We start from the raw sequence: 7,503 nt of genomic DNA on the forward strand, positions 1-7,503 counted from the left end.
TATAAGCCCTGTAAGACATAAAATTGAATGAGTTTTTAACCTTTAAAAAAGATCTCCATTTCATTTTAGAATACATTGTTACCTGCAGAAAGACTCATTGTTTTTGATACTAACATTGAGATGTTGGCGCAGGCATCTCTAGTCTGTATGTATCTGATTATTACTAATCATAATTCGGTTGCACTTGGATCCTTGGCTCCTGTGTATGTCTATGAAGTCATTGGGCGGATTTCAATGGTAATGTTTATCACCTCTACTAATTAGCATGATGTAAATGTCCATGCTTCCTCCTCAAGTATAATACATTTTTTAAGATTTGTTGATTTGTATGTGTGTGTGTGTGTGTGTCTGTGTGTGTGTTTGTATCACACAGAACATCCCAAACCATCTTATTCAACTGTACACCCACTTCCCAGAAGGCACCCTCCCATAGCCTCCCTCCCCCGACTAGAGCCCTTACACTCTGATATACCTGCTACTGTCTGCTGTGTTGTTGGCACCCCAGCCATTCCCCACTACTTGCCCTTCTGGTGAATGTAGTCAGCCTATCTAGAGGTCTTTGTTTTAGGAAGGTCAGCTGGTACCCCAGCCAATCCCCACTACTTGCTCTTCTGGTGAATCTAGTCAGCCTATCTAGAGGTCTTGTTTTAGAAGAGTCAGCTGTTCCTCTTCTAGCAGCAATCAGTTGTCAATTTTTCAGAGAAAAATATATCTGACTCATAATTAATTATGTTGTAGGATAGGCTCTGTCAATGCCTCATCACATTTTCACATAAATGTGCTGAATTTACTCATTAATAAATAACCACTGAATGTATATATAACTCAAACACTATTAAAGATAATATTTTGTGATGAGCAAGACTTACTGTGCCCTTCTATATGCTTTTATGTAGAAACTACTAATATTTTTTGAAAGCCTCAAAAGTTATCTCTAAATTGCCTTTCTAAAGAGTGAAATATTTTAAAAACTTCATTTATAGCTTTGCTTTCTTCCAGAAGTTTATTATTGTTGTTGCTTATCATTACATACTAGAGAAAACAAATTTCCTCTGAAAAAAACTGACTTAGAAATGCAAAATATTTAAAAGTAGATACTAGGGATTACAAAGTCACAAATATTTTATTTATTATTTTTATTTCATGTGTATGAATGTATTATCTGAGTGCGTGTAAGTGCACCAGTGTCCTGCAATACCTGTGGAGGTCAGAGAGGGCATCAGATCTCCTTGGGACTGGAGTTACAGCCAGTTGTTAGCCACCATGTGGATGCTGGGAATTGAACCCTGGTCCTCTGCAAGAGCAGCCTGTGTTCTTCATCAATCTCCAGCCATTTCATTTAATGTTTTTATTGACATAAACTTCCTTGTTCAAATGTATTACCCAATATTGTTGGTGTTTGGATCTGTGGAGGTGATTACATCATGAGGCTCCACTCTCCTGAAGGAGCTAGTGCCTTAGCAGAAGCTAAGGTGAGATCCTACAGGATGTCTCGAGGATGGCCACTTTCACATCTTAGATCATATATATTGGTTCCATATGAAGACTGTGCAGGGGTAGATAAGCAGTTAATGTTCTCTCTGCAACAAATCTCTTTAGCGTTAAAAAATAATGTTTCCTGAACTCTCTGCCGAGGTTCTTCCTGTAACTCTCAGCAAAGCCCACTTGCACACTGCAGATTCTGGCTCTAGGAAGGACCACAGTCTTGTTGCCTTGGATTCAGATCAGCGGCATAGGGCTCTGCAGGGAGGATGGAGGCATGCTGACTTGTGTGCTGCCCTGAGGACTTGTCCTATCTCTGGTTGGGCCTGCTAAGGCTGTGTGTCAACTGGGTCAACTGGATCAACACTACTTGGTCAACCAGATGAAGCAGAGTCACTTCTCTTCCTTGAACTACAGTAATTTTATGCTTGAGTTTTAAGAACTGAAATAATTTCGAATCAATGTTAAGTATTTATACCTTCTGAATATCCAAAAATTTTAGGTTTTAGGTGTGATCTATTATGAGAGTGGGTTCCTGCAGCCAGTGTCCTAAGAAGAATAGAGACCATAGCTCTCTAGTCCACTTTCTGTCCTGTGAGAACATAGACAGAGGTCCTCTCTAAGTCAGGAAGCAAGCTTTTGTCTGGAGCTGGGCCTGCTGGCACCTTGACTTTGAACCTGGGAGAACTCAATTATGTTGTTTAAGCAATCAACTTGAGATATTTATTATATGATCCCAAGCTGATTAAAATACCATAATGTAAAAATATTTTTCTTGGGACTGTGATCAAAATACCTGACAAGAAGCAACTTAAAAAGAAAAAGGTTTTATTTTGGCTCACAAGATTAGAGTATATAGTTCATCATGGAGGGGGAAGCCAGGGCAGGGATCCATGGAGCAGGAGTATGCAGCTGAAAGCCCATACCGACTCACATCTTGGTAGAACAGGATGCAGAAAGCAGACAGGAAGTAGGGTCAGGCCATAAAACCCAAAGGACTTTCCCCAGTGACCTACTACTTTAATCCATGTATTTTTAAAAGTAATGGCTTCAAACTCTAAATATTATTCTTCATATTTCTCTTAAAATACCAATCATTTTAAAGAGAAAGATTTCTTAAGTGCATATACTTATGGACAGGTATAAACTTATTCAAATAAGTGTAACTCTTCATATCGTCAGCCCCTCACTCTGATTTTGGTTTATGCGAAGCATGTTAGATTTATTTTGTAAATCAACAGTACAGGCATTAATCCATTCTGACACAGATTTATAGCAACTAAGAGCAATTAACTAAAATTCATTCAGATATAAGTATATAAGAATGTTTTAAAGACTGTCAGTGCCTATTTTTATTTTTTAGAATTGGATTTGGAAAATTTGAGTGTCTTTTCTTAATACTTTTGATTCTGCAGTAGGATGAATATCCTTCACATCTGTTAAAAGGTCAATCAAAACATCCTTATAAGATTTTACTCATATTTTGTGTGTTGTTAAAATGGGATGACATTTAATAGTAAATATTTTTCTAAAGGTTCCTCAATCAATGATCCTCATCCACTTCCACTATGTTTAGTAATGGAAATTTAAAATGCTTTTTGGGATAAAAGAACATAATGCCTGTTTTTTAAAATTTTATTCCTATAAACATTTTAACCAGGAAATTAATTGCTAGAAATATTGAATATATACTAAATTTCAGGCCTAAACATTGCTTTAGATATGTGCTTTCTCTTTAAGCATTAAAATTTTCTTACTTTACTAAAGTATAGCTGAACTAACTAGAATCTAGACCGCATTTAAATTAAAACTAAAAAATTATGTACATATTGAACTTGTAAAACATTTTGCTTGTTACATTTTTCATGTTGATGGTAGCCATGGCTGGAGTTTGTAGTTGCTTGTTTTCATTGGCTTTTATAGCTGCTTAGGTTAAATACATTATATCAGTCTCTCCTGGCTTTGCAGTGCTTGGAGTTTTAAGAAGTTGAACAGCACTGGAGTAACACAGTTCTAACACTCAGCCAAATATGATAAATGCACCACGAATAACAGAAAATATTTTCTGCGATGTCACATATGGACTCATGCTGCATTTTGTCAATTTCTTTTGTAAATTCAAAAATTCCCAGCTTATCAATCAGTCAAGTATTCTGACTCCCACAGTGAAAGTAGAGATTGTGAAAACAGTCAGCTCCTAGTCGCTGTAAATCAGGATACCAATTCACCCTGTCCAAAGAAAGCTATTTACATTCCTTCTCCTCCAAACACTTGCAGAAGGACATGAGCTAATGAGCTCCTGTCCTTTTAAAATGCCAGCTGATTTGCTTTTTTGCTTTCATTAACAGTCAACAACCTGCATGATTAAATGGACGTAGGCAAATGCATTTGAGGAATACATCTACATATCTAAATATCTGAACACAACCACAAGTGATGTTGTTGTCTGCATATTAGCTCTTGACTTTTATGAGAATTTGCCAATATTGCTGCTATTTATCTTTTAAATGGTGGTCAATGGACTATATCTCTTTCCTGAAAGTCAATTAGGGAGTGGGGAAAAGGATGTGACATGCTCTCTGCATAGCTCTTAGGTACCTATGCTTACATGCATTTGTGCCTAATTACACAATGTTGCTCTTCTAAAACTAAATAAATCATAAGTTATTTTCTAGAAAAATTGATGAGGCACTTTGTTTGGTAACAGATTAAAGTCATGTTGCTAGATGCCTATACTTTGACTTATAAGACTTATGTTCTGTACAGTTGAAGAAAAAGTGGAGAAATTGAGCTGCCAACTGGTAAGATTACCTTACTCCACAGAGCTGTAGGATTATTAAGCAGTTCTGTATCTGACATTCAAACAAATAAAAGTGATCAAGTAGTTTAAAATCACTAATAAAACAATACTTAGACATCCCTGGGTTAATGTGTGTGCTATACATTAAAAGTCAGGTTGTAAGAGTGGGCCTTGTTACTTGTAATGTACAACTACATATATAATTTTTTTGGACAATTTAAACAACTTTCTTGAATTTCTTTTCAAAGAGAATGTTTGGAAATTATTTGCAGCAAACATTAAAGGGATTGGGTTTTAGAACTAGCATAGTGGAATGTTCAAACAATGGATTTCTGACCAGGCATGTGGAGCAGGGTCCATATCCAACAAGAAAGCAGTTTGTTACCGCCATCTTGCTACTATTACATTAGTGGGTACGTATTGCCAGGTGGTTAAGCATGTAGAGTCCAGCTCTGGGTAAAACCATTAATGTCTTTTTTTCTGTAGCAACCTGCATAGTAACTTCTGGCACTATGTAAGCTATCTAGCAGGCAGAGCGTTTCCTGCCCCTTGAGGTTGATTTCTGTATATCCTGCATCCAAAATGAGTGATGTCTTCAGCAACAGGGTCTTACTATCTAGTTGCAGTCAGCAACTAAGAGCAATGGTAGTAACCCCATGTTGTTTTGGGTCCCACAGGTCTCTCCTGACCAGAGATATCCTGTGAGTGCTTCTGAATTTTTCATTTAATAATCCATATCTTCTGGAAATAGCATTGTCCACCCATGCGGGGTACTTCCATGCAAACCCCTTTTAAAAAATGAATCATATTTTCTAATTAGCTGAACACTAGTAGATTTCTATCAGGTTCCTTCACACATTGTTGGCTTTGGCTAACACACCCCCTACTCACTCTACTTTCTCTCCCTTCCACAACCACCCCCACGTAAATCTTTAACCCCTAATATCCGCCGTCTTCTCCTTTTGTGTCACCTGTGTTCTACTACTCTTTTCATTTTCTTCTTCAGTTGGAAGATTATAGGATTCCACATAGGATTTTTCATGTCGAAGTTCAAAATTGTTCAAACCAGAATGACTACAAAGATTTTGAAATGGATTTCAGCTGTCAAGTATCGCTGTCTTGGAAAGAGTAGTACAAAGACATAAACAGTGATTGGACGATTTTCCTCTTTCTAGTCAAACATGTAATAAGAATCATGAGTAGTCATTATCAGATGCTTATGTTGATTGTGTCAAACAGTTGAATCAATATTTACCTAAGAATGCTAGTATTTGACTTTTTATTAGTATTGAAATCAATACATTTCTAACTTTCACGGGTAGTTTACTGATAATGTTCATTCAGATTTTCATATGATTTGTATTTAGTATTTTATAATTCTTGGGCATCCAAGCAACATTATAATTTTCTTCAGATAATAATTTGATATTGATTACTCTGAATTTTTCAATAATTTAAATACTTTAAGGCAAAGCAACTTTTCTGAAAATTTTTGTCATTAAAAAAAAAAGATTTTATTTATTTACTAATTTTTTTTTGTATTTGGTCCTTTTGAAACAGGGTCTCCCCGTAGCCCCAGCTGGCCTGGAACTCACTATGTAGATCAGGCTGGCCTCGAATTTGCAGAGATCTGCTTGCCTCTGCTTCTTGAATGCTGGGATTAAAGGTGTGCACCACCATCATACCTGGCTGTGTGTGAGTTTTCGGTCTACGCGTATGTAAGTGGGCCACGTGCAGTCCTGATGTCTGAGAAGGCCAGAAGAGGGCATTAGATTCCCTCTAAACTGGAGTTAAGGACAGATGCTAGTCACTATGTGGCTACTGGAAATTGAACCAATGTCCTCTGGAAGAGCAATTAAGTTTGTTTAACTTCTAAGCCCCTATTTTTGTCAGTTTTATAAAAGCAATTTTAAATGATACTTTGAACAAATAGTTTGTAAATGTAATATAAGGATCTCTACATAATTTTATCCCATATTTATGCTTTGAAGTCAACTTTTCTGTCAAATACATATTCTAATATTCTAAGCAATGATTTATAAGATATCCCAACATTTTATGTTTTCAGTATATTGTGTGGTTTCTAGGTCTGTTATTTTATCCCAATTACATTTTTGGTAGATATTTTCATGTTAAAAATTAACATAGGCAGTAATACTAGTTTTCTCTTTCTCTTCCATAGTGCTTTATTTTCTTCTATTTCCTTGAGTTTGTCTTTGAATCCATATGCTTTGTAGACTCAGTTTTCAAAGATGTTTTTCTTATTTATAGAAAGTCAAGACTTTTGAACCAAAATATTCTGAATGTGATGAAAGTTAAGGCTCAAACATTTCTTGAAAATGAGATTTTTCCAGAGTTGGGAATCAGAAGCATCTATTGCCTGATGCAATTTGAGAACAGAGCTTGTTACAACTCTCTATGCATTAACAATATAAAGAAGAAAATGGATAAAACAGAAGCAAAGGAGACACTTTCACAGGGCAAGAGAAAACACTGAGGGACTAGCATAAATTGGTTTTATTATAATAAATTTACCAAAGGATGGAACACATTCTCCTTCATTCAGTTATAGAAGACATTTTATTGCTTACAATTCTTTTTTGTCTATAATAGTTTCCCCCAAAATATTATTTTTAAAATCCGCATGTTTTTTTATTTACAAAGATCTCCCATATATTATTTTATTCTCATAGTTCTATATTCCAAACATGAATAAATTATTGTAACTACAATGACCTTTCCGAGGTCAGCAGACTGATTCTCAGAACTACAGCCTGTTCCCTGCTTTCTGGATATCACAGCAACTCTGAGCCCTTCAGTTCAGCTACTGAATGACAGATGGGAAACAAACCCTTCTAGGAGAACAGGATGGAACCCTTAACTTCATAAATACTACACTCTACCACTGAGCTTCATCCCTAGCCCCTATAACAGGCAGCTTTGGATTATGTATCATGTATTTCTTCATTTCTTCGCTTTATCTTTCTGTCCTCCATCATTGGATCAAGAACCAGACTCCACTAACTTTTCTCTCCGGGGCTATCCTGTAGCCATCTTCATCATTTGAAACAACAAGAGCCAGACATTCATGCCTGTTCTTGGTCAAGTATCCAAACTTGTTTATTCAATGCCAAATAGAGGTATCTATTTGCAAGTTATTGTGTAACCCATGTTCAGCCTGTTCTAAATTGAATGCATCTATTTTCTCTTAAGCTACTTTT

Source organism: Nannospalax galili, unplaced genomic scaffold, assembly GCF_000622305.1.
Source record: "Nannospalax galili isolate Female #2095 unplaced genomic scaffold, S.galili_v1.0 scaffold728, whole genome shotgun sequence".
NCBI classification, from domain to species: Eukaryota; Metazoa; Chordata; class Mammalia; order Rodentia; family Spalacidae; genus Nannospalax; species Nannospalax galili.